This window comes from Camelina sativa, chromosome 15 (assembly GCF_030686135.1).
Source record: "Camelina sativa cultivar CO46 ecotype springtype chromosome 15, ASM3068613v1".
Taxonomy (NCBI): Eukaryota; Viridiplantae; Streptophyta; class Magnoliopsida; order Brassicales; family Brassicaceae; genus Camelina; species Camelina sativa.
The window spans coordinates 24,106,432-24,127,846 of record NC_141894.1 but is presented as its reverse complement, the minus strand read 5'-3'; positions in this window follow the sequence as shown (position 1 = coordinate 24,127,846).

Sequence of the window (21,415 nt, the reverse complement as noted above, 5' to 3'; positions counted from 1 at the left end):
TTAGAATGTTGATTTGGGTTCAAGTTTGGGAACAAGAGAGAATAAGAAGGGAAATAAAGGTTTACTTGGTCAAAAGAAAAGAAAAATCTCTAAAGGTTAAGTTAATTATAAGCTCTAAGTCTCAAAGAAAAGGGATAGAAAGTATTGCTATAGTCTCCTAGAATCAAATTGAAAAGAGTAAAGAAAAATGAAACAAGATTGGGAGTATAGCATAGAATGAATAAGAAAGAAAATGAGCTAGTGTTTAAAGCAAGAATAGCCTTAGAGATTCAATAAAAATAAAGGAATAGGACCAAAAGTAAAGAAGAAAAAAAAAACGGTTAAGTTGAATAAGGTTGACTTTGGGTTTAAAAGGAAGATAAGAAAGATGAGAATAAGGGATAGAAAATATTTTAGGTGGGTAGAACATCAAGAGCTAAGCTTTGTATGCCCAAATTATTCTTGATCTTAGATAGATTTCATGAGTGTCTAGCATTCCTCTTTGTTTGAGAGTTAACCACCCAAAACACCAATATCCAACCACTTTGTAAACAGCCTTTACCTTAAACCAATTGAGCTTGATTTGTTTTCCATTTGCAAGATCACACCAAACCCTTTAATGAATGTGAAAGAGATGTTCAATAGGATTGCAAGTCATTGCCAATAGATAGAAGATGAACTAGAGTGATGCATTGTGTTTTAAGCATAGAAAAATATTTGTAAGGACTTTTGATCTTAGCACCATTGAACTACATCTTAGGACTTTGGTTTAAATCCATTGTCTCATGCCTTTAGGTTCTGAGTCCCATCTTTAAACCTCTCTCCCTTGTTTTTCACTTGGTTTTTGCTAGAGGACTAGCAAAATATAAGTTTGGGGGAGTTGATATCTTGTGTTTTTATGAGTTTTTAAAGCTTATTTCCTCATTATTTTGTGCATATTCATGAGCATTTAGGTTGTTTAGGCTGCATTGTGCATCAAGTCTGATATTTCAGGTGTTGGAGTGGAGATATGCAAGGAAAGTGTGCTTTGGAGCCAAATAAGTCAAGAATTTGCAAGGAAATGAAATGAGGACAAGGAGGCCGAACAATCGACCAGCCAATCGACCAAATGGTTGATCATCGCATCACCAGATTCTCGGACTTCAAGCAATCGAGCAAACAATCGACCATTTGGTCGATCAAAACACTCTCGCATCCCTCGGACTGGACGCAGGACAAAACAATCGAACATGCAATCGACCAAATGGTCGATCATGCCGAACCAGACATCAACGATTGACCAAGCAACCGACCAAATGGTCGATCATGACTCGAGCCGAACTTCGGACTTCAACACAAGATGATTGATGATTCGGAACCAATCTGCCGTCCCTCAAAGATCTACTCGTCTGAAGATGTTTCCTTGGGATTTAGCTCCAGAGTTCTTCACCAAACTTATTGGAAATTGAGTAAGCTTTGCAATCGGAGGTGTGTATTAAGCGTTATACCTGTTTTGGTGAACGTATATACAACCAGAGTGAAGATTGGAGACACAAGACAAAGCGATCGACCATTTGGTCGATCACGTGGTCGATCAACTCATCCCCAGACTTGAACGGACTTCAGATTTCAATAATCCACCATTTGGTCGATCATAGGGTTGATTAACTTGTGCTGGACTTAAGCAGACTTCCGAGACTTGACCAATCGACCAAGAGATCGACCAATGGTCGATCAAGCACCATTTTGAGACCAAATCCCGGTTTGTTCCGGTTTTCTCTGAATTGTTTAATTTTAATCCGGTTTGTTCCGGTTTTGTTTATATTTTCCTATAAATACTCTAACCCTATTAAGGGGAGACTCATCTCTTATCTCTTATCTTATCATTTATCTCTTGTATTAGTTTTTGTTAAGTAGCCACCTAGGGTTCTTAAGAATTTCCATACTCGGTTTTGTTGAATCTTTGGTGGAATTTCCAGTTTTAATAGCAATTTCTCTTTCTAATCTCTTAATCTACAAGATTTTATTATGATTTCACAAAGACAAACCTCTTTCCTTTGTGTGATCATGATGATTAGTGAGTAGGTCTTTTAAGAACTTTGGGCTTGGTAGATTAGGGAGATAGATGGTTGATCTTTGATGTCTAGGGTTTATTTTATGCATTTCCTATCTTGATTAGTGATAATATTGCTAGATAGCCTTGATGAAGCTTAAATCTAGACTTTAGGATTTCCATGCCCACAAGGTGTTTGATGAAATTCCTGAACCAAACTTTTCAAGAGCTTTGCATTCCTAGCCAATGGAAATTGATGATTAGGGTGCTTAGAAGTATTTGGACTTGTTCTTAATGCATGCTTGTCTTGTGATTACCTTTGGAAATTGTTGATTATCATTTGACTAGCATAGGATCTCTATCATGGAAATGAATTGATTTGCATTAGTGTTCTAGCCATAGGATTGTTCTTGATTGTTACTTAGACATCTAGGATTGATTAGCTATCTCCCAATTCAATTACCTTGCCCAAGGTTTTCTTATTAACTCTTGATTTTCAGTAAATTTGCTATTTGAGTTTGTTTCCCTTGAGTTTGCATTGTCTTGTTTATTTTATTTGAGTGGCTTCGTTTAGTTAAGTAGTGACATAAGAACCTTTTACTGGATTAAGAATAGATTAAGCATTTTGTGTATTCTTGGTGTGTTGATTGGTGCAAATTGTGCATTGATAATAATTGATACTGAAAGTTACTACATCACTATCAGGAGAGTGTTTTAGCAAGATTTAAGAGATTCAGTGTCTAGGAAATATTTGCTTGAGGCATGTAGGACATCCCACATTGGTCAGAAACACTTATGAGTCAATTACCCCATCCTTAGGAGTTTTCTTATCTTGATTGTTTAACTTTTATATGTAACTCGACCCCTTACCCAAACTGGTACTCGATCGCCAGCTTTGTGTATACCTTCAAGCTGTTCATCCTTGGTTACTTGATCCGATCACCCTACCCGATTTTGTACCCGAAAGCTTGCATCGAGTACTTAAGTCGTGTGGCTAAATGAATAGATCTCTGATATTAGTTGGTTCAAGCGTTACAATAAGCATCTCTCGATGTGGAAACACCCTAGATCTAGTCTTAACCTCTCGGTCTGAAACTAGCATTAAGGACACTAACCCAGTAGGAAATCTTTAATAAGAATAACCAATATAAGACATCGAAATCGATCAAAAACACTTACTCGCCTAACCCATCCTTAAGAACCTTGGTTCACTACTCAGATCTCATCCAAATTGACATGAAAGAATAAGCAAATGAGAATTGCATAAAATAAAAGTGTTGAAAAGAGATAAAAATGTAATACATAATCTATAACGCACCCAAACCGTCCCTATGGCTGGACAAACCGCGGACAGGCCTGGAGGTCGTCACGAGAGCTCAACCGCCCGCAATCCGGCCGAGGTTCCACCAACAAATTAGGTTCACGGCCAGTCTGCCGACTGCCGCCTACCCGCTATGCGCGCACCCTAGGCTTTTCAACCCATGGCACGCGCGCGGCGATATGCTGGCCCGGACTAGGCCATGTACCGTTTCCACTTGTCCGAATATATACGAAAATATCTTGACTTACTTAAGTAAAATGTTTACATTTCAAAACAAAAATACTCAAGTAAAAACAGTTGGATCCATTTGAAGAAATACATGTGAAAGGAAACAAGGATTTTTATCTAGCAAATAACACAACATGAAACATCCTATCCGATTTCCTAGCTGCCCAACTCTACCCACTTAGTCTTCCCTGCAAGAAAAACAATATTGATAAGGAATGAGTAATAGATTACTCATTGAGTTGGATAACCCTCTAACATGCAATCTTCCCATCCAACTACCCCAACATGGCTACCCCCATACTACAGTCAGTAATCACGTAATGCGGAATCGATTAGCAAGCAAGCAACACTCAAGCAAACAATACTAGAAATGACCAAGAAGCTTGACAGTTCTAGACACTTAGCCACCATTGGCCATCTCGAACACAACTCCCAAAACTCAAAAGGGGTACGAGTGCTAGTGATGTATCAACAACTTGTACACACTAGACTTTTCCACACATACACAAACTAACCCAAGTGATCTTCTGTCCCAATTCCCCACTCCCACTCCGTGTTGAAACCACAAAGGTTACCAACTGGTTCACCACATATTTGCATCGTCATGCAATAGATCGGGCTAGTAGCTTGCTAGACACCGATTGTCCTTGCCACGAGACTGCGAAGGTTCACTCGTCATACCATCTCATTCTGTTGGGGGATAGAAGTCGATTACTAGTCCAACATGACTCATGTGAACTACCTAGGTAAGTACTAATTCTAAGTCTGCTGACACAAAGAATTAAGCACCGAAACATACAAAAATATTTCAAGCAAGAATCAAGCAATGCATGCAAGAAAATCAAGCAAGATCTTCACCCAAAAATTCTTAATAAGCAAGAAATAATTATTCAAGCCCTTAAGACAAATAAAAATGCATGCAACCGATCTCACACCCAAGAAATATTAAACATAATTTCTCAAATATTTTTCCTTGACATGCATGTGATGCCAACAAATTTTTCAACCCTCTTTACCACTGGCATCACCTCATTTTTCTCCCTTTAATCGGTTTAAAAATCATGAAGATATGCATGCAAGATCATCCTTTCGGATCTGACCTTACAAGCATCCCATATCACCTCTTTTATGTATGCATGCTCTTTAAAACCCTCCCCAAGACTACATGCAACAAATAAATTCTTATGCAAGCTAGTCTACTCTTGACTTAGGTATAAAACAGATGCAAATCCACCCACATAAACATGCAACAAGCAACAAGCAAAGAGAGACAGATGAGCTACCGAGCTCATGTTACCTCCTAACACAAATCCACAACTCACAGTGATTTAGGCTGAGATTTGATTGAGTCGAGCTCCACCACACCCCAAATCCAACAGCAATTCCCCTCCTCTTCAGCTTCTAGCTCCGACGAACTCTCCTCTTCTTCCTTTGGTCGGAAATCTCTTGATTTTTTTCTCTCAAAAATCAATCAAAATTTTGAGAGAGTTTTGGTATGTTTTTGGATTTCTAAGGTCGCAAATGAGGAATGAGAGGGGTATTTATAAGCCCTTGAGTCTAGTCTCAAGTGAGACAAATGTCTTCTTCTTTGCATTGATTTTGCCAAATGGCAAATCTTGGCTGCATGTGGCGCGTGCATCACAATTGCTGGCAGAAGTGCCTTAAGATTGTGAAAGTGGCTTCGCGGCTAAGGACGGACGCTTCAGCTTCCTCTCGTCCTTCCCGCATCTGAAGTTCTCGTCCGGAGTCCAGGGTTTTGTCTCCATCGTCAGCAACAATTAATTCCTCCACCTTACTTGGTCCTCTCGTCCGCGACATACGGTCCTCCCATCCGTAGTCTATTCTTGCGTCCGCAACAAAACAGTTTCTCATTCTTACTCGGTCCTTTCATCACCGACATACGGTCCTCCCGTTTGTAGTCTGTTTCTGCATCCGTGACCTACGGTCCTTCTGTCCGTAGCCCGTCTCCTTGTCTGTGGCGTACGGTCCTTCTGTCCGTAGTCCGTCTCCCCATCCGTGACGTACGGTCCTCTCGTCCGTAGTCCACTTTTTATTACTTCTTGCACTGTTTCTCCGTTGGTTCACTGTCACTCTTCGGCTATTGGCCATCCCGCGTCTAGGTATCTTTCTCCTCAAGTTACTCGGTCGTTTTCCCAAGTCTTTCTTTCTCCATCTTCCCCTGTTCTCTCCGGTCCTTTTGGACAAGTTATTCTCATCTGGTATGTATCCCTTTGTACAGGTCACTACATAATCACTATGAAATAGTAGATAAAAAGGAGTATATAAAATTCGAACAAAGCTTGAAAAGGTATAAAATTGGTTCTCTCTCTCTTTGTGTAGCTCTCACTCTCTCGTTCTTGAGTTATTGCGGCTGCTAGGGTGAGAAAATAGGAAAGGGTTTATATATGGAAACCCTTTGACCTAGTCGCCAGCTCTGTCCGAAGGTCTATACGAGGCTATGGGCAGGCACCTGTTCGGGTTGGACTTTGGGTCGTTCTTCTCGCACTCGGTTCCGTTTGGTCGGGTTTAGGTTCGAGCTGTTATTCTTGCATGATCACACCATCGGGTACATGCTCGGGTTTCAGCTCATTCTTGCTCCTTTTAGTCTCCAAAGCACCTATTTTCATCCAAAATGAAGAAATACAACAATGCAGCACCCTAAATAACATAAATGCAAATTTCTAAGGTTAGGGACCTAAAAATGCTAAGGTTAGGTTATGTACGATGCAAAACATGACTAAAAAGATGCTTAAGAAAGTGAAAAATAGAGAGTTATAAACACCCCCAAACTTATCTTTTGCTAGTCCTCTAGCAAGAAAGTAAGAGGATGAGGTTTGAAAGTGGGGATTCAGAACCAAACCTTACTGATCGATTAGTTAAATTCAATGTCAAGTTTATTAGGTCTAGGATGCATGTTGATGGATTTTACTTAAGAACTTTCGCCACGCCCTTCACAACCAGACCCAATTTTATCCCTAATCTACACATGCATTCAAATTCGTTATTCCCTTTTGCATTTATTAGCTGTTAACCATGAATAAGCATTGCATTGTCATTAAGCTCATTTGGCTAGGATGAATGCATCAGAGACAAAGGTGGTACCTTTTTCAAAAGGTTTATCTTTTCTTTCAAACTCGTTTCTCTCAACAAAAATAGATTGAGCTTTAGAAGAATGCTAATTGTAACATCTTGGTTTTATCATTGGGAATTGGGCCAATTTGTTTATTTTCAAGCCCAAACAAAGGCCATGTCGTTTGTGTAATCGTGGAAGTATTCACTTCTTCAGCCGTAAAACAGAAACGCAAACTAAAAACCCTAAAACAAGACCAGCAGCCACCGAGAGTGGGAGAGAGACAGCTGAGCCACTGTGTTTGTTGTTGTTGTTTTTTCGTGGTGTCGTGTTTGAAAGAATTCGAGAACGTTGAGAAGCGAGACAAGATTGTTGCCGTCAACACCACCGCCACCGTGAGTTTCCACTAGAGGTTGCAACTATGAGCAACCGGATGACCGCCGCTGTCATCGGAGCAGTCGTGGTCCATCGGAGATGTCGTTAAGGGTAAGGAAACCCTATTTTATTATGTAGCTTGCGGAATAAGTTTCTGTTATTGAGCCTGTTCGTTTTGTTGCCGCAAGTACCTGCGACTGCGGCAGCCGCATGTGTTGTTGTTCGTTTGGTTGCCGCAGGTGCTTGCGGCAGGACGCTGCGGCGAATGCTGATTCTAATTTTGGACGTCGATTAGTTGCGGCGATCAAAAAAGTTGTGTTTGCTGCAGTCGCTGCCGCTGCTGCAACCGCCTGAGTCGACGAAACGAACACGCTCATTGTCTTGTTGGATCTGTTACTTTGTTGTTGTTTGGTTGTTGAAAGATGAGGACGTGCAACCGTGGTCTTGAAGCTTTGGGGATTGGCGTTGCTGATCCGTCAAGAATCGTTGAGTGTAAATGCCGAGGAAGGTAAACGGCGAAACTCTTTCGCGTGTCTGTCGTTGTGGTGTGTTGCATTGATTATTGAACCGAGAAGCTTAACCAACTAAACCAGATGATTTAAGTTCAGAACCGAAACTTGTTTATCGAACGTGCATGAGTTGATTTCTGGTATCATGCATGGTTAGTGCTTACGTACGTTGTCGATGACGTTGGTAAATATAATATTGGTGAATGAATCGTGTATTGTGGCTTGTTTAAGAATTGGTATTGTGAGAGCATGTGATCGTACGTGGAATAAATTGTGGTGTTATGAATTATTAATTTTTGGTTTGATTTTATTATTAAGCTAAATCTTATTAATTTATTTGGAGACATTGGTTTAGGTTACGTTGGTTTAATCCATGAAACTGATTTTGTATAGTGTTGGGAAATAATTTTTGACCGGTAATGCTAAACCATTGCAGACCGAGGTTGTTGTTAAACGGAATTTATTGTTGCAAGTGCTAAACCGAGGATGTGATTCATTTGGCTGAGCTGAGGATTAGTTGTTGTCTTCTACATAATCAGATGTGTTTGGATAGTTGCTTAGTCGAGGGTTCATCTGAGTATACCTACGAATTGCATATATTATAAGTAACCATATTTGTTTGTTGAGTGTATTAATATTTATAAGTATATAAATGTATTTTGATAAAGTATAAGAAAAGAGAACTAGTATCTTAGAGTTGGATATTGAACTAAAATGGATATTTTATGCGTGTTGTTTGATGATTGCCTGAATGCATGTTTTGTTGTGGTAAAATAAGTGTTTGTGTGTGAGGAGATAGGTGCCAAGGGCACATAGATGTGGTGAGCCGCAGAGAGTCCTGCAAGGAGAATTCCTTGTAGTTGTGTGGTGGCCTACGGTCGCGGAATGCAGGTAGATCAGTATGGCTGACAAGCCGACGTGTGTGCAATGCTAGGAACAAGTGCAAGAGGCGCTTGGGGTCCGTAAGCATGAGCACAAGTGATTAATGCTAGGACGAAGTGCAAGAGGCATGGAGGTTCCGTAAGCATGGTGCATGAAGAAGTGCGAAAGCATGAAGGATCTGATAATGCACGAGGATAGCATGTGTTGATATGTTGTATCCGACCCGTCTTTAGGGCGGTTATGGGACGTAGTTCCAATTGTGTGACGTGTGCGTATGTTTGTGTGTCAAAAGATTTAGGACACAGTGATTGTTGCTTGTCTTAGGTTTAGACTTTGGGATTGTCTAAGCGTATTTGGGTGTGGAGACTTCGGGAGTACTAAGGCTTTCTCTAACTGAGTAATTATCAATTACTCACCCCTCTCGTTTTGCAGGTTGGTTAAGTGAAGTGTTAATTTTGCGTTGCTAGCTGGTGATTTTGCATTTAAAGAGTGTTCGGGTCGGGCTAGGAAATCAACCTGTTGACTAGGTCCGGATACCGAGTTTGGGTATTACACTAAAGGTAAGCTCCAACAGATGCATAAAAGAATGGGATCCCATCTACCCAAAGGCACATATATCAATTCCGATCCTTTCTAATCAGAACCCAGCAAATGTCTAATTTCTACCCTTTAGCTTAAGCTCTTCTAAACCCCCTTTTTTTTGCTAGTCTAATGGATGGTTTGCTTAAAACTCTTCTAGTGGATTTGTATTCTTATCTAACTATGGTTCTTAATTTTTTTTTTTTTTTTATCAACAAAAGATCAGCTCAAACGAGCCGGTTGGGTGGGAAATTGTTTACAAACAAAACATGTTGCGGAGACGTATGCGCTTGGCGTGCCAAAGAATTTGTGCCTATATTAGCAGTTATAGAAGTTAAAGATAAAGAGAAAGATGAAAATTCTTCCCTATCAATCTTGATGTCATCAAGGTATGCCTAGAAAGATGGCCAGTCCAAAGGAGAAGACACCATCTTCACCAAGTCTGAACAGTCTGTATAGAAAACCACATCTCTGAGGTCAATCATGCAGCGCATCGCCTAAATGAATGCTTTAACTTCAGCATGTAACGAAGATAGACTTCACCGAAAATTCATGTCTCCCATAATCAAAGACGCAGTCTAGAACAAGGCATAAAACCATCCGTCACCTGCAAACAGGTCACCTGATTTCCAAGAGCTATCTATAAAGCAGCGATAACTCGAAAAAAGCGTAGAGAGGGTAGCAGCAGCCACCCTAATCGGTAGTCTTGAAACTATGGGGGTGGTGGGATAGACCTCCAAATCGACCTCTGCCTGAGCCTGCTGCCACGCTGATGCCTCACCCTCTGCTACCATAAAAATATCCTCCAGCCGCTCCACAATGTTTTAAAAAACGCGTGCATTCCTTGCATTCCAAATATACCACATAAGACAAGGGAAAGCCGCAACATGTGCCCTAGGATTCTATTGCCCTAAAAAGTGATCAACATTTGCATACACCAAATCCGTCGGGAAGGAAATTGGCCCCACCGGCACGTGTACTAAAGCCCAAACCTGTCGGGCCGGAGGACAATCAAGAATTGCATGATTTATTGTTTCCTCATCAGCACCACACTGTACACATCCGAAATCGCAAGTAATAACATGTCGTCCCAAATATACCAAAATCGAAATACATCCAGATAAAATCTTCCACATAAAATGCTGAATTTTGGGAGGGCAACAAACCCGCCAAACACTAGCCAGGAGGGAGGTAATTTCTGGGCAACAAATATGGTTCTTTCTTTTATTTTTATTTTTTTTTTCTTTTTCTTCTTTTATTTTAGAACCAACTCTTTTTTCCTTGTTTTTTTCCAAATTCCTCACTAGATTTTTTTCTTTGATTACACTCCATTCCTAAAGACTTTGTACCCTTTTCTTTTCCGTTTTATTCTTCTCTTTTAAAAAAAAAGTAAAAAACTCAAAAACTCCCAAATCCCTAAAACAAGTTCCCACCTAGTCCTCTCTTGATCGGATAATGCAAAACCAGAACTACTTAGGATCATATTATTTTCGGCTCAACCCTAACACTTTCTACCAAGCTCAATCCGAAAAGGCCTAATCACTCAAAGAATAACAATGACTTGAAAGAAGGGTAAGGTTAATAGTGGGGTGAAATGTTCCAATAATAGGAATTAGCTACTTTAATTAACAAGGGTGGTAAAAAGGAAAAATATAATCCAAGTATGTGTATTGTGTTCATGAGTTTGATTTCAATGCACTACTCGACAATTACTAGTCAAAATTAAGTTCAACTAGGATAGGGAATGACATCAAATCATAACATGCTTCCACTAAGTTTCAAATGTAGGTATAAGTAATCAAGGTGTGGTTCAATTCTACCTTTTAAACTTAATCAACAAGCATCAAACAGCTAATAACGAGGGCATTGAATTTATCCTAGTAAAATCAAAAAGTTTATAAGGCTATAGTCATTATCATCCCCAATGCAAATGCAAACAATACTATATGAAACAATCTAGACACAATCCTATTATGTAGATGCAACTACATGAATACTCTTTTTTTAATATATATATTTTTTAATGCATATAGATGCAGACTCAAATGAATAAAGCTAGTATGCAAAAATATGAAATAAGAGAATAAGAAAATATAACACAATGTTAAATACATTCCAGGACCGTCTCCCAAACTTAAACTACTGAAACACATATATTTGTAGGTGTGAGAGATGAATGCAAGTGATAGTGAGATATGATATGAATGGATGGCAGGGTGTTTCAATTCTCCTTATGCAGTTGCAGTATAAGAGGTGTCAATCCAATCTGAGAGTTTGTGAACAATCAAGATATGCACATATGTCTAAGTCAAGCCAAATGTAAAGGATGTTTGTCACTAACAAACCTATGGTGAAATGTAAAGTGCAGAATGCAAAACTACTAGAACTAGATGCTAAATGTAAATGAAACAGAATGATTATAGCAATTATGAAACTAGAACAGAACTAGAAACTAAGCTAATGAACTAATGCAAGACAAGTAATGAACAGGACACTAATTAAATGCAACAGAAATGTAACTAGAATGAAACAAGAGATAAGACAGGACAACTACAAATCATGAACAAGAATTATGGGGATGAACTCGAGCAAGCACTCGATCGAGTGTGGATCGAGTGCAGGGTCGAGCTAGACAAATCCGTGAAACAGAGCAATGCAAGAAAAACAGAGCAACACAAGAACAAATCAAACTACAATCAAACAGCAGGATTTAGACCTAAAAATCAATAAACTAGGAAGGCCTTGAGGAGGGATTCATGGGCTGGACTAATGAATGAGGTCATCTAACTTGGTCAACAAATCTCAAGCAAACTTTGAGCTAATCTCTAGACATTTATTTCTAAGACAAGTTTAATCCACTCTCATGGCAAGAAACAATCAAACCTATGCATCTCTAGACTTGTTCTCACAACGAAAAGAATCTACACAAGCAGGCATTAAGCTATACATCTCATACCAAACAAGACCTCTAATCTCTTAGCAAGCCTAATGGTAAGCTCTAGATCTAGCCTTATCTATGCTCCTTAAACATTGGTGTGATGCTAAGATGCTTGAAATCAAACCCTAACCTCTCAGTTCAGGATTAGCATTAAGAACATCTAGCCTAGAAGAGATTCTACCACAATCAAGTTTGACGAAAGCAAACAAACCTCAAACACAGCCCAGTCTAACCCATCCACAAGATCCTAAGCTACTACTCACAAGAACACATGATGAACATCAAAGTCATAAACCCAGAAAATACTGAAACTTGCATCAAATGAAAGATAAAACAGAGATCTATAATACTCAAGAAGGAATCAAACACGAATTCTTAATATCTTGAAAGTTATGAAACCAACAAAATCCAAGAATCTTATGTTTTCTCTCTTAAAAGATCTAAGAAATATAAAAGTGCAAAAGGAATAATTCCCAAAAGGGTAAAAACTAGGTTTCTCACTATTCTAAAAAGCTGGACTCTTGGTGGCTGCTGGGTACAAGGTCTTTAAATAGAAAAAGTAGTGGAAGCCCTAAAAATGCTAAAAGACAAAATAGCTAGGCGGCTCGGCCAACTCGACCCGGTGCTCGGTCGAGTGACCGGTCGAGTTGGCTTCTCTTGTGCAGCTTCCACTCGGTCGAGTCCCTTTCTGCCCACGGTCGAGTGTCTGGCCGAGTGGGCGGTCGAGTGGGACTCCGGACCTTGTTTCCTCAGCCTTAACTCTCTTGCTTTCCATTCATGTTTGCTTCACTTCTCCTCAGCATTGCTTCCATGCTCCTTAATCTCCAAAATCACCTGATTATGCATGAAAAGATGCAAATACAATGCAACTATACTCTAATGCATGACAGTCCTAAAGCTATGCAATAATGGTCAAAATGGATAACAAAAGATGCAAAAGATGTGAATATATTAAGGGAAAACTTGGTAAAATATATGAACATCAACTACACAGTCTGTATAAGTAAAAGTTGGAAGACGAATCCAAGAATCATAAAATGAAACAAACAAAACTGCAATTATATGTACAAAAGTTGGATGAAGGTGGTACCTCATGGGTTGGTGAGGAAGGAGGTTGTAGCAGCCTCCATGCTCGCCAACGTGTATCCAGGGTCGTCGCCGGCTTCAGCAGGGTTAGCTGATCAGAGAGCATAGTAATGTGCACAGATGACTTGCTCGGACTAGCATCCGAGAGGTTGGTCGGGTACGACATCAGCTCACCGGGTAAGTCATGGAGTAGTATGATGGATATTATGGGAAAGGACCTGAGTAGTCACCCGAGTAGCTGCTCGAAGGGTGCATCAGATATAACATTGATATGAATGAAAAACCAATCATAATTACTTACTTCCTGACTTATTTATGCAAAGATAAAATTGGGACTTTATCCCAAGCGAACTTGTTTAAAGTATTGAGCTTGAATAAGGAGCTTATTAGACTGGGGCGGGGCCACCTCGCTTGCCATGTACTTCTTCACTCTCTGGCCGTTCACGGTAAACTCGGACCAATCCTTTCCGAGCAAGGTTATTGCTCCATAAGGCATGATCTCTTTAATTGTGAAGGGCCCTGACCATCTCGATTTAAATTTTCCAAGAAAGAGTCAAAGCTTGGAGGTTAACAGGAGAACTTTATCACCAGCTTTGAGATCATTGTGCTGGATTTTCTTGTCATGAAAGACCTTAGTTCTTTCCTTGTATATTCTGAAATTATCATACGCCTCTAATTGTATTTTATCGAGTTCATGAAGATCTATTGCTGTCCTTTCTTGGGCAGTTTTGATATCCAAGTTTAAAAGTTTAGTTGACCAGATTGCCTTGTATTCCACTTCAACCCGGGAGGTGACAGTTTTTTCCATAAAGAAGCTGGAACAGCGTTTGCCCAATTGGGGCTTTGTAAGTTGTTCTATATGTCCATAATGCATCATCTAGCTTGAATTCCAATCTTTCTTGGTGATCCCCACAATCCTAGCTAATATTGCCTTGATCTATCTATTACTTACTTCAACTTGCCCGCTGGTTTGTGGGTTGTAAGCTGTTGTAACTTTATACTTGACCCCTGGCTTCCGCAACAAGCCATCGAAGACTTTGTTAATAAAGTGAGTTCCTCCATCGCTAATTACTACTCTAGGGATTCTGTACCTTGGGAAAATGAATCCGACATTGCACTCGATCAGGTACTCGAGCTAGCACTCGACCGAGTGCCTGATCGAGTGGTCGATCGAGCTGAAGGATCAGGAGCTATTAAACCTGCTAAGTACATTCATCCTGCTTACAAACCACCTCTACCATTCCCAGGACGTTTCAAAGCACAAAGGATCAAGGAATTAAGGGAAATAATTGAAAAAGGAGATGTTGGCTAACCAACAAAAGGATGAGGAAGCTTTGCAAGGAAAAAGTTGTGGTTGAGAATTAAGAGGAGCTGATGGCTATACAAGAGATCATCATTGCTTATCAAGAAGAGGAGAGGGGACCTGCCTTGGAACAGTATAAACCTTATCCTCTCTATAGAGATTTTTTGCTTGATATGGCAAAGAAGAAGGCTCAAGCTCAAGATGAGAAGGATCTTGAGAACCTTGGAGGATTGATCATCCCAATTAAGCTTAAGGATCTAGGACCATTCTATATGCCTTGCACAATCAGTTACCTCCACTACAACCAATGCTCTTTGTGATTTGGGAGCTTCAACTAGTGTGATGCCATACTCCATAGCTCAAAAGCTTGGGAGAATCGATTTCAAATCCACCAACCTCCATGTATACCTAGCTGATGGGTCAAACAGAGAAGTAGTTGGAAGGTTGTAGAATGTCCCACTCAAGGTAGGGAAGGCAAGGGTTCATACAGATTTTGTGGTATTAGAGATGGACAAGGAACCTGAAGATCCAATCATCCTTGGAGGCCATTCTTAGCCACTGTTGGAGCAGTCATTGATGTCAAGGAAGGTCTTGTGACCTTGAATATTGCAGAGGGTATAGTTATGAAGTTCAACATCTATAACCCAACCAACCTTCCTACCATTGATGATTAGCCTTTTACTATCAAGGACAAAGGTGGTCAAGAGGTCTTAAGTGATAAAGAAACTCCAAAGGCTGAGCTCTCACTTCAAGAGGATTCTGTGGAGAAGCTTAAGAGGTCAGTTCAAGAGCTGACTAGTATGGTTGAGGATCTCCAAGTTAAGCTGAACAAGAAGTCTTTGAAGAAAGCAAGAACAAGGCTCAAAATTAAGAAGAAATATGGTTTGTGTGCTAAGGGTGAGGTGATCAAGGATCAACTTCACAGTGACCAAGAGGTTCCAGGGAGGATTTCATCACCTCCTTGGTACCTAGACCAAGTCTAAGAAGGAAACTAAAGTCAAGCTTATTGACTATAAACAAGCTCACTAGGGAGGAAGTCCCTAAGGTATCCTTTGTAAATATGGTTTAATTTCCTTGTAGTTTTGATGTGTTTTCTTTTATATTTGTGTTGGACATGCCTTTTAATATAAGTGTAGATGGGTAAGGAGAGATTTGGACTTGGAGAAGGAGAAACGCAAGCCCACTCGACCAGCCCACGAGAGGTACTCGACCGAGTTGGAAAGGAACTAAGGCCCATTTGATCTTCAAATCGCTAGAACGATTGAGTGGAGGGAAGACAAAGAAGAAAAATTTTGAAATTTCAAAATTTGGTCAATGTGCTCGACCGTGTACAGTCGAGTGTGGGGTCGAGTGGCAGAAAAAAGCAGGTCAAAGATTCCCAATTCAAATTTGAATGGTATGGACGCTCCACCCTTGTCTCCTTGTCCCCTTAGCTTCTTTATATAGAGCTTGCACGAGATTATAACTCTCACACTCTCTCATTTGCTCAAAATAACTAAATTCAAGTTTTAAAATCTCTCTCAAGTTCATCTTTTTCTCAAGCTTTGTTCTTTCAAGTTTTTCGGTCACTAACCTATTAACTTTGAGCTTTGAGTCTATTCTCTTAAGTTCTTTTTGAAAATGTCTTCAAAGATCACCAGGAAGTCTCAACAAACCGCTGCAAGCTCCATGGAACGTCGTGATGCTGGCCTTGAATCAAGAGGAGAAGCTGGAAAGACAACTCGACGCCCCACTCGATCATGCACTCGACCGAGTGGTGGTTCGAGCAGTCGGTCGAGCCAGATGCCGTGTCCAAGGAGAGAGTCAATTGAGGAAGATCCTGAGAGGACTGAAAGTGAGGAAGAAAGGGAGCCAACTCTCAATGAGTTCATGAGGAGACACAAGGCCAAAGGGAAGAGGCCAGCAGTTGAGGTTGAGCAAGAGGAGAGTGAAAATGAGAGTGAGGAAGGAAGTGAAGAAGAAGAGTTAGAGGATGATGGAGAAGCAGAATCTTGTGGGTTGTCAAAGAGGAAGCTTTATGATGCTTTCATGAGAATGGAGTTCTTGGAGACTAGGTATCCACACAAGGAAACCATGGAGAAGCTTGCCATTGATGAAGATGTGGAGTTTCTCTTTGAGAAGAGTAACTTAACCAAGTTCATGGGGCTTTGCATGGAGGGCTACAAGGAAGAAAGTTGTGAGTTCCTAGCCACTGTCAAGATGACTACATATGCAAGGAAAGATGCTGAGTTTGGAGCTGGTCACATTGCTTTCACAATCAAGGGGAAGAGGTATGATCTTTCAATGAAGAAGATAGCAAATGTGTTTGGATTTGAGGTTGGGAGCAATAGGAGTTTGATGATTCCAAGAGAAGAACTCTATGCTGTTTTGGAAACCATTGGGGACAACAAACTCTACTCATCCTCCAATTCCAAGAGCTCAAGGATAAGGAGTCCAGTCCTAAGGTACTTCCACAAAGCTCTTGCCAACACCTTCTTTGCAAGGAAGGAAACTGGGAATATAAATGAGGGAGAGCTTAAGATGATTGATATGGCTCTCAATGGGATCATCCTCAAGGCAAGAGATGGGACCATTATCCTTGGGAGCACTATGGAGACTGATCTTGCAATGGTACTCATAGACCATATGATATATTTGAGAAGTTGGGTAGGCAAGTTGGAGAACAAAGGCTCAAGAGGAGCACTAACCATTGGAGGCATCATTACTCCAATTCAACAAGCAGCAAAGGTCCCACTTAGAGGAGAAAGGGTCTCACCAAGATGGACTGACTCAAGCTACCTCACCTCTACTCTCATCATGGCTAAAGAGATGCATCAAGGAAATCACATTTTCAATTTTGAGCTTCCAACAGCAGGTTCAACATTTTGACACACGCGGTCCAGCTCGACCCCCCCCCCCCCACTCGAGCACGCACTCGACCCCCCCCCCCCACACTCGAGCACGCACTCGACCGAGTGCCGGTCGATCGCTGTCGTCGAGCTGCCCCAATCTCCATCTTCAAATCACCAACAAGACCCCAACTACTCCTTTGACAGCATGCAAGAGGATGTGGACAACTTCTTCCACAACCCTTGAGGTACCACTATCACCTTCACTTGTAAATACCATTGCATCTCATATTATGTTTTGTTTTTGATCTTGAATCCTCTTACAAATTTCTTTCACACAGAGGACTGTGTGATTTAAGTTTGGGGGAGGGTTTGAGATAGCATTTGACTTTGTGTTTTGTGTTCTTATTTCAAATTTTTAGCATCCTCATATTAGTATTTTCATAGCATCTAAGGCATAGAAAAACCCTAAAATTTTTTGCAAAAATCTTTATAAAAAAAAGAGTGCTCATGTAGTTTGCATTGCATATTAGGATCTTGTTTAGCATGTTTCATATAGGATTGTGTAATATTTGCATTAGGGATCTATGATGAGTTTTTCTTGTTAGCTTGCTTATTCACTAGACTAGGATCAATGCCCAAGTTAATAGTACTTTGTTGCTAGTTGAGTAGTTAGAAGCATAAGATTGAACCAAGCCGTGAATTCCTGCATTGCATTTGGTCTATATTGAAGCATGTTGTGACTTGATACCATTTCCTATTTATAAGAACCTAATATTGAATTTTAATTATCAATGTGTGCATTGCTTTAAACTCATGGATACCATATACATATTTGGATCATCTTTCTCCTTTTTACCACTCTTGTTGATCCAAGTAGCTGATTAAACCTTTAAAATCAGTTCCCCTACCCCTTAACCAACCCTTCTTTCAAGCCATTTCTTGTGTGTGTGAGGCCTATTTTTGGGATTGAGCATGGTAGAAAGTGTTAGGTTTGAACTGACAAGAGTAAAACCTTGTGTAGTTCTAGTTTGCATTTTTCAAACTAGATAGGACTAGGTGGTTCACTTGTTGGGTTTGGGACTTGGCTGTTTTGAAAGGAAAAGAGGAAAAAGAGAAAGAAAAAAGGGTAGATTCTTTAAGAGGAGAATGTGTTTAAGCAAAGTCTAGTGAAACGATGGGAAGTAAAAAATTGTTGAAGATGGTTCTAGTTAAAGAAAAGAAAAGAAAGAAAAGAAAAGTCTAGCAAAAAGCTTGTATGTCTTAAGAATAAGAAGAAAAGAGAACCATAGCAAACAAGTAAGAATCCCCCTTCCCACTAGAAAGATCAAATAAGAAACCTCTCCTAAGACTTGAAAACCAAAAGAGAAAAGGGTGAAAGAGAAAAGAAGAAGTTAAAGGGTAGCACTAGGATCATTTGGGTTTAGACTGATAGGATAAACACTTTGGGTACCTTTGGGTAGACAAGGTTTTGTTCTTGTATGTGTCTAAGTGTTCTTACCTTTAGCATTCTTCTAAAGCTCAATCCATTTTCATGAGAGAACTTTGATATTGATTAACCCCACTCTAAAAAGAGACCACCATTTTCATGAGTCCAGCTTTTTAGATATTCTCTAAACCTAGTTTTTACTCTTTTGAGAATTATTCCTTTTGCACTTTTATTTTTCTTAGATCTTGTACTTGTTTTTAAGTAGAAAAGACTAAATTCTTCAATATTGTTGGTTCCATAACTTTCTTAATATTGAGAATTCGAGTTTGATTCTTTCTCCAATATTATAGATCTTTGTTTCATCTTTCTAATGATGCAAGTTTCGTATTTTTATGGGTTTTTGACTTTGTTCATCATGTGTTCTTGTGAGTAGTTCTCTAGGATCTTGGGGATGGGTTAGGCTGGATTGATCTTGTGGTTTGTTTGATTTAGTCAAGCTTGATTGTTGTAGATCTCTTCTAGGCTAGATGTTCTTAATGCTGATCCTATATCTGAGAAGGTAGGGTTTGATTTCAAGCATCTTAGCATCACACCAATGTTTAAGAAGCATAGATAAGGCTAGATCGAGAGCTTACCATTAGGCTTGCTAAGAGATTAGAGGTCTTGTTTGGTTTGAGATGTATTGCTTAATGCCTGCTTGTGTAGACACTTTACTATGTGAGAACAAGTCTAGAGATGCATAGGTTTGATTGTTTCTTGCCATGAGAGTCGATGAAACTTGTCTTAGATTTATATGTCTAGAGATTAGCTCATAGTTTGCTTGAGATTTGTTGACCAAGTTAGATAACCACAATGATTAGTTCAGCCCATGAATACCTCCTCAGGACCTTCTTTGTTTATTGATTTTTAAGTTTTAATCCTGTTGCTTGATTGTTGTTTGATTTGTTTCTGTTTTGCTCTGTTTTTATTGTGTTGCTCTGTTTTTGCGTTTAGTCCAGCTCGACCCTGCACTCGATCGAGTGCTTGCTCGAGTTCTTCCCCAGAACTTTGGTTTATGATTTGTAGTTGTCCTATCTTATCTCTAGTCTCATTCAATTTGCATTTCTGTTGCATTTACTTATTATCGTGTTCATTATTGTCTTGCATTAGTTCATTATTGTAGTTTCTATTTCTGTTCTAGCTTCATATTAGTCATAATCGTTCTGTTCCATTTACATTTAGCATCTAGTTCTTGTAGTTTTACTTTCTCCAGTTTGCATTTCCATCATAGGATTGTTAGTGACAAACATCCTTTACAATTTGGCTTGACTTAGTCTCATATGCATGTCTTAATTGTTCACAAACACTCAGATATGATTGACACCTCTTATACTACAACTGCATAAGGGGAATTGAAACACCTTACCATCCATTCAACCATATCTCACCATTGCATACATTCATCATCATACACCACCATAAGAAAAACCTTGTTTCATCCATAATCCCGTACGTGTCTTGGTTTAGCTTGGTTTAACTCATCGGTTTAATAATCAACAAAACACAACACACGAGACTAAGGTGTTGACTGGTTCTTCCGCTTCCTCTCACAAACGTTGTGTTTGCGGGTGGTAGCAGTTGCTAGCGATCAGAACGAATCACATAGACCGCTCCCAATCGCTCCCAACCGCTTCAAATCACTAAATTCCAAAAGCTGCTTCCCGCAAGCGTTTGCGGTTTCGGACGATTGTGGTTGGAATTTTTTTTTTTTTTTGTAAAAAAACTTAAAAGAAATCAATGATAATGAATTTCTTTATTGTTATTATCTTCTATCTAACCATTTTACTCATTAAGGATGGGAGAAAATGAAGTACGGATACGATTGCAGAGATTATAAAATAAACAATTAGAAGAAAATAATATTCTAATTAACAATAACCAGGAAAACTTGATGTAAATTTAATGGCACTTCGCACATAAGTTCAAAAAAATCTAAATAAATATAATATTTCATCTGAAATTTAAGAAAATAAAATTATTTGTGAAAACTATTAAAAAAAAGCACTGGTGACTCTTCTCAACTCTCACTTGAGCATTCCTACCGACGCAACTACTGACCCACGATCTAAGAGAAAAGAGAAAAGATCTACCGATCTAAAACATATGTTTTGTCATTTATCAAATTACTTGATTTAATTTTTGGTGAAAAACTAAATGCATAAAGGAATAAGTATTTCAATATGAAATTTATTTGTTGTTTGAATAATTATTTTAGTATTTTTTTTAATAAATTTTAATTATAAATCAAGTTTAATAAAAATTTTGGTGTTTTTAAATATTTATATATTATATATCACATTTATTATGTTCCAACCGCTATTGCACCCGCTGGTCAACCAGTCGTAAACAAGTCGTTCAAAACGCTTAATAACGCTTGAAACCGCAATCGCTCGCTTCTGCAATCTCCCGTAACCGCAACCGCAACCGCAGCGTTTGAACCAGGCAGGCCCTAAAGCTTCATCGTTTACCTCTGCAACTGTTCTCGACGGATCTGTTCGGCGGCTCCACGAGATGGTTCAGCCCATGGTGGCTACGTCCTCATGACTCAACAATTAAACAACAATAAAGCAACAATCCATCAAGACAATATCATAAACTATCCCGCAAGTTACAAAATAAATCTAGGATTTCCTTACCCATAACGACACCGCCGATGGACGACGACTCCTCTGGTGCTAAGATCAATCAACATATTTACAAATATGTTTCTATGCTCATCACCATGCATCGATCTAGTTCATCCTCCAACTATCAGTAAAGACTTGCGATTTCAAAGAACATATCTTTCACATTCATTAAAGTGTTTGGCGAGTTCTT